Source organism: Mobula birostris, chromosome 6 (assembly GCF_030028105.1).
Source record: "Mobula birostris isolate sMobBir1 chromosome 6, sMobBir1.hap1, whole genome shotgun sequence".
Lineage (NCBI taxonomy): Eukaryota > Metazoa > Chordata > Chondrichthyes > Myliobatiformes > Myliobatidae > Mobula > Mobula birostris.
Window position 1 is genome coordinate 130,956,819 of NC_092375.1, and position 6,000 is coordinate 130,962,818.

The 6,000-nt window shown below is 41.4% G+C and overlaps 1 protein-coding gene across 9 annotated transcripts in view; it reads right to left on the reverse strand.

Moving 5' to 3' along the window:
• Window positions 1–5,731, reverse strand: part of plekhm3 (pleckstrin homology domain containing, family M, member 3) — a 149,660-nt gene extending 143,929 nt beyond the window's left edge. For all 9 annotated transcript variants that reach the window (XM_072261321.1, XM_072261320.1, XM_072261319.1 and 6 more), the window contains exon 1: window positions 5,251–5,731. The gene's annotated coding sequence lies outside the window, so the exon portion shown is untranslated. The remainder of the gene's footprint in view (window positions 1–5,250) is intronic.
• Window positions 5,732–6,000: the final 269 nt, after the last annotated feature.

The window sequence follows — 6,000 nt, forward strand, 5'->3', positions numbered from 1 at the left end:
CAATTATCTGAATTTTCATGGAAATAGTTTAAAAAAGTATAAAAAAGAAAAACAACTGTTTAACCGTGTAATAAATTAAGTATTTAAATGAAATACAGAACAAATTAGAACACCACAGTTCGTAATGGTTACGGATGGAGGAATTCATTGAGTATGTTGGCATATTACTTGATTGGTAAACTACCCATTCTTAGCTGCTTAAACCATCAAGATTTTAACACTTTTCCTAATAATCAACAATTTCATTTCATCAGTTCCTGACATATTTGAATACAAAAGTTATGCAATCATTGCTTTCTTTGAACCTGATGGTGTTGCAGTGTATAACAAAGGGAACTGTCCGTCAAGGCATGAAAAGGCCTGTTTCATCACCATTGTAGATATCATCTGTACAAAATTTTTGAAGCAAGTTGGGAAGATTTGTAAATTTCCATGTTTCTACACTTAAAGCACTGGCACTACTTATCCTGCTATGTGCTTTTGTGGTGCCTACATTTCCTTCCAGATAAACAACTATCTGTGCTTTAATATCTTCGTCAACCAGCTTCTTAGCTAGGTCCTCTGACTTGTTTTTAACATTGACACAAACACCTCTTCCAGCATCATATTCTCCATTATTTGTTTGCTATTTTATTTCTAACTACCAGATCTCATTGCTTACACGTAAGTTTACAGCTGCTGTCGATTACTTATTATTGTGTTGTTAAGCAATTAACCTTTGACATCAGGTCAGCCATTTTTTTTATAACATTTGTACATTTCATTTAGTTGCTACTAATTAGAAGCAATTTGTTAGGAATTTGAGGAATTTTAATCAACATTTGAAACGATCTTTTGTGAGAATGCCTAGAAGTAGTGCCTTTTTATTCAGCTCCTTGTGTACTGTAACACATTGGCCAATAGTAAAACAGCCTTCAAACTACAACCACGCTGGGACTACAGTTTATCTATCTGCCTAGTTTAAGAAACCAGGGAAAACTGTTGAGTGAGGACAGAATATTCAGTTACAATGGAAAATCATCGAGGACCTCTTCAACATCCAGATCTCTACCTTCACATTTCTGTTTTTGATATGTTCCCCATAGTCCCTTGTTTAATGCCCATTCTCCCTGCAGCTTACCTTGCTAATGTATCAAGCTTGCAATTGTCGATTTAAGCACTCCAGCTTACAATGAGTGGTGTTAGGCAGATGACTTCTACTTTGGTCCAGTAGTGTATTTTTTTTTTGCTACTCTCCAATCTTTCTGTGATGAGGGTCTCAAAAATGTTTTTGAAGTCAAAATTTAAGAAACAAAATGATCAAAAATCCCTGCTTTTTGAATTAGCACCTGTCAGCCCAATCGGATAACACAAGCACACACAACTGATGCAATTGTTCATTCCAAGCAAGGTGTTGTGTCTAACAACCACACAAGAGCACGTGACAGGCTGTCTACTGCCCCATTTAAGCAGCAGTCCCAAATAAATGAAGTGAATCCTGTCTATTTTCTTGATTTGTTTTTAAGGATTGTTCCAAATAAGCGGCTGCCCCAATTAACTGATGGCCCAATTAACCAGAATCCACAGTACTCCAATTCTAAACTTTTTAAGCTCCGCTATGCATTTAACCCCACTCCATCTAAACATTCTACCTCTAACAGTATCAATGTTATCTGCGTCAGACACCACATAAATGGTAGCCCTGTCATCTAACAAACCCAAGATTGTGTGTGTTGATTACAAATTCAATTTTTGCTCCCTAAACAGAAACACACAACTTTATTTTAAGGCATCCGTTAGCCTTGCGAGACCATGGATCTGTGCCTGGGAAGTCTTCACTCTCCAGGGCGCAGGCCTGGGCAAGGTTGTTTGGAAGACAGGCAGTTGCCAGTGCTGCAAGTCTCCCCTCTCCAGGACACCGATGTCGTCCAAGGGAAGGGCAAAGGCCGATACAGCTTGGCACCAGTGTCGTCACAGAGCACTGTGTGGTTAAGTACCTTGCTCAAGGACACAACACGCTGCCTCGTCTGGGGCTCGAACTCACGACCTTCAGGTCGCTAGTCCAATGCCTTAACGACTTAGCCACATGCCCACATAACTAAGCAGGGCATATCCTGCACAGTACCAAGGAAGCACCATGTTGCCAGAGATACCGTGTGGGTGACATTAAACCAGGCCTTTGATAGGTGAGTGTAGAAACCTCCCCCCCCCATTGTTATTTTTAATTGGCAGTTGTTCTGCTCCATTTGCAAACATTTTAGAGACCTAAAGTTACAAAGTGATGCATGAAAACAAATCCTTTGGCCCACCTAATCCTTGCTGACCATCAAGTCTCTATTTACAATAATCCTGTTACAGTCCATTTTATTCTTCCTGTATACTATCAAATGTCCCACCTACCATTGATATTTACCTACAAACTAGAGACAATACACTATGGCCAATTAACCTACAAACCTGTACATCTGTAGGATGTAGGAAGAAACCAGTGCACCCAGAAGGTAACAGAGCAACAGAGAGAATGTGCAAGCTCCACACACACAGCAGCAGAGGTCAGGATTGAACCCAAGATGCTGGAGCTAAGAGGCAGCAGCTCTACCAGCTGCATCACTTTCTTCAGATGTACTGTGAAGTACATAAAAAACTTCCCTTTTCTGTCTTCCAAACACTTAAGAAATACAGTGGATTCCAGTTAATTGGGCCAACGGTTAATCGGAGCAGCCACTTATTTGGGACAACTCAAACTTTTTAATTAGAGTCCATTCTGTCCACTTAGAGTGCGATTTGCATGTGTTTGTGTTCAAAAAGCAGTCAACTTTGTCTCTGATAGTTGGCGAGAAATAAGCTGCAACACAATACTGAACTGTTTTTCTCATTGTGGTTTCAAGCATTAAAGCTTGGAGATGCCAGAAATGGCTAGGAGTGAAAATGAAACTATTTCACTACTTCAACAAATAAGGCACCTCGAAAAATTTGAAGGCATCAACAATCATCTGGAATGTTACAATGAAAATGAAGATTTGGAGGATGCAATCATCAAAAGCATTGAATGAAGGCCGTTCATTATCTGCACTGATTTTGTTCAGTTACAATCAAAAGAGAATGGCAGCATACACTGGGTGAATTCCTCTGTTGATAACTAATAAATTATATAGTAGTAGTGGTAGTGTTCTACTTTGTATATTTCATTTAAATACACAATTTGTTACTTAGTAAACATTAGTTGTCTTTCATACATTTTCAACCATTTCAATTTCAGCTAATTGCGGCAGCTGCTTAATTGAGCCAAAATGTACTGGTCCTGATATGTCCCAATAGACCACAATCCACTGCAATTAGAAAAATCCAGGGTTTAGTACCAATAGTTATCTGTGGGGGAGAAAAAAAGATTATTGCAGCTTATATGCTAATAACTGCATATTTCAGGTAACAGTGCAATAGAATATATTCAACTGTAACAGAACCTAGCGGATTCATATATGAAGATAGAAGAATCTCTGAACACGCATGTTGCCGTAATCGTAACTGAACTCTTTTTTTGTAATTCAAATTTTTATCATTATTTATTCTTATTTTACAATGCAACACAGCATGTCAATCATAACTGAACTTATTTCTAAAGCCAACAGAAGGTTAAAGAACTCTGAAAGAAGAATGATTAAGGCGTCACAATCAACACGAATCAGGGAGGTTGTCAAACTCTTCCTTTGGAAAGCACAGTCTTGTAAGAGTGTGGGTTGACTGAGCACTGTCGCCAGCTGTAATAAACCTTCCTAAGGTTCATATGTGATAACATGGAAAGGCAGACCGAATGCAACATGAAGCACGTATGACACTTGGCCTCCACTTCACTACAGTCCAATTACAATAACCTTTGCCCTTACCCCTTTCTGAAAGTAAACAGCAGGTAGAAATGGGTGGGATTGATTGAAAATAGGCTCCCGGGTTAGCAAAGTTGTAAGATGAGAGGAGATGGAAGGAGGAATTGGAAAACAAGATAGATTAAAATTTGTACAGTTGTGGCATGGAGCGCATTCTATGTGGCCGCATCACTGTCTGGTATGGAGGGGGCCTACTACACAGAATAGAAGTAAGCTGCAGAGAGCTGTAACTTAAGTCAGCTCCATCATGGGCACTATCTTCAAGGAGCAATGCCTCAAAAGGGCAGCGTCCATCATTAAGGAGCCCCATCACCCAGGTCATGCCTTGTTCTCATTGCTACCATCAAGAAAGGAGGTACAGAACCGTGAAGGCATACACTCAATGATTCAGGAACAGCATCTTCCCCTCTGCCATCCGATTTCTGAATGGAGACTGAACCCATAACACTACCTCAAATGTTTTATTTCCATTTTTGCACTACTTATTTAATTATTTAAGATATAAATACTTACAGTAATTAATGTTTTCCCCTCTATTATTAAGTATGGCATTGTATTGCTACAGCAAAATCACCAAATTTCACAACATATGGCAGTAATATTAAACCTGACGGACCTTCTGAGGCATCGCAGGCAATGAAATAATGCAGTGGGAATAGGAGGGAGGGTGAGTAATCCACGAGCATATGGGAAACTGGGTTATAAGAAGATTATTGTAATTAGATTGTTGATGGTTGGATAAAAGGCCTGCTGCCGTGCTGTACACTATTTCACTTCGGGGAAGGAGGGGGAACTAACTGTGGATGCTCATGGGGATGGGAACACCAGTTGAGGAGATGGAGGGCTGTGGAGGGAAGAGATGAAAGGTTGGCAGAACTCAGAGGGTTGACGAGGGCGGGGCAATCTGGATGCAGCTTTAAGGGAAGACGGGGAGTGTGGTACGGGCTGTGAATGTTCTGGGATGAGTGGTAAACAAAGGGACGTGCGAGCGGGCTGAGGATGCTCATGACGGAAGGGGACGAGGAGCTGAGGAGGGAGTAGACGAAGGGAAGGAGGTAGGGGAATTGGGATTCGAGGAGGGGCTACGGGCTGTGGGATAAGGAACAGACACGGGAAAACGGATAGACAAGAAGGGCGCATCAATTAAGGATGTTCTTAGAAGCAGATGAGGGGATCTGAGGAGTGAATAGTCGAGAGGGACAGATGAAGGGAGGGGAAATCTGAGGAGGAGGAGTGGTTGAGTGAGACGGGCTGTCGGTGTTCGGAGATGGGGAAGGGTGGTCTGAAAGCGGCCGTGAGTGTGGAAAGGGGGAGGAGAGATAAACTCTAAACAAACCGGCATTAAAGCCCCACCGCTCCTTCCCCGCACTATTGCAGGCTCAGTACTTACCCTGCCGGCTCTGACTCATCAGCCGCCTCCACCACTGCCCAATACACGGTTACACACTCCCCACGGCTCGAGTGCCACACCGCAAATCCTCCTCCCTGATCGGGCTGGATTAACAGAGCGCCAGACAAAAGGTCCGCTTGAGCAAGAGGCGTCATCCGGATTCACTTAGTGAAAGGACTTTTCTTGTACAACCTGCTCATTTTACTATCGTAATTATGAAAATTCTGCTCATTTCCTTTTGCTAGATTAAAATTTACATGGAGAAAGCTAATTCCGCTTGAAAATGAGGTATTTAAAGGAATCTTTCATGGTTTCAAAACTCCCGGTGCAGGTGTTAACCCTAAATATCAAACATCAATTTGTCGTCACATATAGTGCCTGACCCGCGAGTTCCTCCAGCAGTTTTTCACTTTCATATCTCCATCCCTGAAGTCTTTTGGTACCTCAACTAAAATGGTCAGTTTTGAAAGTGACACCAGATGGTCTGGGTCGCCTGACTGTTCCATTTTTGGAAGAATCTCTTATTTATACTAACCAGCAATCTGCGTAAATAGTTGTATTCATTAACAGGTTGACTGTGAGTCAAGTCATTGTTCAAGATTATGCGGGTCATGATGGATATTGTTTTGGATCACTGTGTAATCAAATTGACACAGTTGACTGAGCCCAATCACAAAATAAGCGCAAAAAAAGATCCTGTGACTTTGGCAGATGCGTCCAGGAAAGAGATGTTGAAGAGAACTAATGTAT